This window comes from Perognathus longimembris, chromosome 14, assembly GCF_023159225.1.
Source record: "Perognathus longimembris pacificus isolate PPM17 chromosome 14, ASM2315922v1, whole genome shotgun sequence".
In the NCBI taxonomy this organism is placed as follows: Eukaryota; Metazoa; Chordata; class Mammalia; order Rodentia; family Heteromyidae; genus Perognathus; species Perognathus longimembris.
In genome coordinates this window covers 17,901,176-17,905,766 of record NC_063174.1, presented here as the reverse complement: position 1 = coordinate 17,905,766, position 4,591 = coordinate 17,901,176, and positions in this window count along the sequence as shown.

Here is a 4,591-nt window from a genome sequence, read left to right as displayed (position 1 = left end):
TTTGCATTTCTTTTATGGCCAGTGACATAGAGCACTTCTTCATGTGTCTCTTGGCCATTCTCATTTCTTCTTCAGAGAAGTGTCTTCTTAGGTCTTTAGCCCATTTTTTTTTTGAGGAAGCTGGAGGATTTGTTTTGGAGGAATCTAATTTTTTTAGTTCTGCATATATTTTAAATATGAGGCCTTTGTCCATTGTATGGCCAGTAAAGATCTTCTCCCAATCTGTGGACTTACTGTTTATCTTGGAAGCTATGTCCTTTGCCCTGCAGAAGCTCTGCAGTTTGATGCAGTACCATTTGTCCAACCTTGCTTTGATTTGTTGCATTTTTAGGCACTTATTAAGGAAGTTTTGTCTTGTGCCAAGGAGCCCAAGTGTTTCTCCTATTCATTCTTGTAGTGTTTTCAAGCTATCTGTTTTGACTTCGAGGTCTTTGATCCATTTGGAATTGATTTTGGTGCAGGGTGATATATAAGGATCTACTTTTAGTTTGTTACAGGTGTTGATACTGTGGTGCCAGAACCATTTGTTGAAGAGGCTGTCTTTCTTCCATTCTGTTTTTAGCTCCTTTATCAAAGATTAAGTAGGCATAGTTATGCAGGTTCATTTCTGGGTCTTCAGTTCTGTTCCATTGGTCCTCAGGCCTATTCTTGATCCAATAACAAGCTGTTTTTATTACTATAGTTTTTTAATACAGTTTGAAGGTTGGTGTTGAAATTCCTCCAGCACTGTTCTTTCTACTTGGGAAATTTTTTTGCTATTTGGGTTCTTTTATTGTTCCATATGAATTTCTAGATTTCTTCCTCTGTTTCATTAAAGAATAGTGTTAGGATATTGATGGGTATTGCATTCAATTTGTAGATAGCCTTTGGTAATATTGCCATTTTCACAATGTTAATCCTCCCAATCCAGAAGCATGGGAGGTTTTTCCATTTCCTAAGTTCTGCCTTAATTACCAGCACAACTATGTTCATCGCAGCACAATTTGTCATTGCTAAAATATGGAACCAACCCAGATGTCTCTCAGTAGATCAGGAAAATGTGGTACATATACACAATAGAATTCTATGCCTCTATCACAAAGAACGTCACTGCCCTATTTGTAAAGAAATGGAAGGACTTGGAAAAGAAATCATACTAAGTGAAGTGAACCAGACCCAAAGAAACATGAACTCTATGGTTTCCCTCTTAGTGAATAATTAGTACATGTTTAGGTTAGCCATAGCAGAAGATCACAATAGCCCAATAGCTTTACCCATATGAACACATAAGATGATGCTAAGCAAAATGAATTCCATATTATGGAAACAAGTGGTATATCATTATTATAATTATTTTCAACATGCCATGTGAAATAGTATCCTATTTTCTCTCATATTACTTTCCCGTGGTTTTATCCTTGCTATCACTGTGTCTGATCTCAGCACCCTGGATACTGTATATGCATGTATTAGAACTAGGGAAGGGAAAGGAAATATCAAAATTGAGAGACAAAGGATAAAAAGACAAACCATTCCAAAACCAATACTTACAAAACCATTTGGTGTAAACAACTCTACAACTCATGGTGGGGAGAGGTAAAGAGAAAGGGGAAAGGTGGGGGGAAAATGAGGGAAGAGGTAACAAAGTGGATAAGAAATGTACTCACAGCCTTACATATGAAACTGTGACCCCTTTGTACTTCACTTTGACAATAAAGAAAAATTAAATAAATAAAGGAACTCAGGGACAACCCCCAGGCTCAGAGTTCAAGCCCCAAGGCTAGTTAAAAACAAAATATTAAGTTCCCTAGCATCAAATTCAAACCACATTGTAACCTACACTTTTATCATGCAGCTCAAGTTTTGACTTTTTCATATGTTTTTAGTGCTATTATGTATTATATTCAGGGCCTTACATCATACTATTACTTGAGCCACCATCCCATAGTCCTTTTACATTTGAATTTCTTTTTCAAATAGAGTCTCATGCTTGTGCACACACTGGTGTCAGACAGTCATCCTTCTACCTAAATCTCCCCAGTCAGTAGGTAGGATAACAGGCCTGCACCATCACGCATGTTCAATTTCAAAAAATATATAACAAATTGCAAATCATAAGACTAGGCCTTGGACTACTGAATTCAGCAAAATTGCTGTCTAACTTCATTTTGACTTATGAAAACAGCATTTTAGAGGACTTACGCTCCGAATCATACACTTCCATTTAGAAAACAATATAGCTTGCAAATGGAAAAATGAAGTTTTTCCCATGTACTCTTTCAGTTGGTTTAAGTCTATTGCCTTGCATATTCACCTAGCTTTAGGAAACTGTAAAACTATTTATCTTATAAATGGAGTTCAAATTACTAAACAGAGTATTTCCCTCCAGTATAAATCAGCTCAATACTTACCAGTTCCATTTTAATAAGTATATTTGCTCATTATGCAGATCAAATTCCAACGTTAATTAACCTCTTTCTGGAAAACCCTGAATAATAAAATTCAAACAGAGTAGAAATTATAATTTACATGAAATTTGATTTCTATTTTGATAGATTATTTTCTCATAGTGACTAGCATTTTAATTGGGAAGGTGATTCTATGTAGCTAGAATTTTGAACTGTGGAACTTTTTATCAGGACATATGTGACTAAAATTTTAAAATGTAAGTTAGGGGCTAGATGGCTCAAGGTAAAAATGATTCACTAGGAGGATAATTTTTTTAAAAAATAGCCAGAGATGAAAACAGGTTGCCCAATTGTGGGGTTGGCAAAGCAAAAAAATCTTCTTCTTAACTAAGGCACAGTCTTTGGACAACTATTGGCCCTCTGGTTTGTCTCTAAATATGAGGACAAGCATTTACCAACAAAGAATAGAGAATGAAAAACAGCAAGAGAAAGTTGAATAGCTACAGCTTAAACCATAACAGAGCTCAGAGGCTACTTGACTTGCAATAGGACTGAAGAGATGAAGCTGACAAGTCTTTGGTGTTGGGATGGATAATACTATGCCAAATGCATCCTTTTTTCAGGAAAGTAAGCCTCAACTACACAATGACTAGGAGCTAAGAAGGACATGGCATCATGGGAAAAAAGATGTATAGCTCTCTCCAGATAAATTAAAGTTAGAGATTCCAGGCATAGTCAGCTCATGAGTTTATACAACTTTCTAACCTATTGATTTTTGCCAGGTTAATATTCCCAGCATACGTAGCATGTAGAGGTGGCTGATAAAGAGTGCAAAGAGGCCAGAGGGGTGTCAGGACTGAGAGGGGTGACTCCCAAACTTTCAACAGTCATATGAATTTACAGAAAATTTTACCAAAGGTAAAGGTAAAGGTAAAGGTGCAGGAATTTATTCACTCAAACATTTTCTCATTAGAGCAGTAGATGTGGGGATAGGCCTGAAGTCAGGCAATTCTAACAAACTTCCAGTTAATCTCGCTCTTATTAGAGAGCCCAAGTGACACACGAAACACAGTTTGACAAAGGAATTAGAGAACCAGAACAATTTCTAGAGATGAGAAAAAGTAAAAATTTCTTCCCAGTGAAGAGGGAGTAATTTAAAAAAAACATACTTTTGTATAAAATAGATAAAGATGTAGCAGTACTGCAGTCAAACAACAATTTGGTGATCTAAAATTCTGGTCATCACATTACTAGTAATTCTTGTTAGTATGAGCATTCCCAGTGGCTTATACCTCTAGTCCAAGCTATCAAGAGGTTGAGTTCTTGAGGATTGTAGTTTAAAGCCTATAAAAGAAAGACCAAGAGACTCCATCTCTAATAAACCAACAAAATGCTGGGCCGAAGGTACAGATTAGCATGCAAGCTAAGCAAGTATAAGGCCAAGTTCAAACCCTGGTATTGGAGAAAAATATCTATGTGCATTTTTCCACAAGGTAACCTATCAATAGATAATGTTTTGCCACACTAGTATTACATTAACTAATTAATACTAAATATGAATGAGATGTCATCAAAGTTTGCAATGTCCCATAAATGTTACTCTTTAATTCTAATGGCAAATATTGTAGACAGCACGTAGATTTGTGAGTTGCTATGAATATAAATTATACCATAACATAAAACAGCTTCATGTCTCCTAGTAGGGATATTTTTCCTATTAACCATCAAGTAGATGACAAGTATGACATGAGATCAACATATAATATCTACAAAAAGCATTAGAAGAAAGGAGGAATAAGAGAGGATTCCAGAGCACTCAAGCTCATTTGACTAAATCTGTGGTGCCAGTGTTTGAAAAAGAGCAAAGAATATGATGATCCCAAAGTAGAAGATTCAGGTGTCTAGAACCTCCATGTGTAAACCAAATGACAGTCACATCTATCCTAGATGACAGGATGTGTACAATATATTGCATTAAACACAATTGTACAAAAAGCTGGGACACAAAGGGTGGTATGTAAATTCTGTTATTGCCACTGGATAGAAAAGAAACTATAAATATAAAGGCCTGCTTACAAATTGGACTTGGAAACCTGGATTTTAGGAAAACACTTTCTTATACCTAGAACTGATAGAGTGATTTATTATGCTGAAACTCAATGTAAAATTGTGACTTACGCTGAACTGGAGTTTAAAATTTCAGT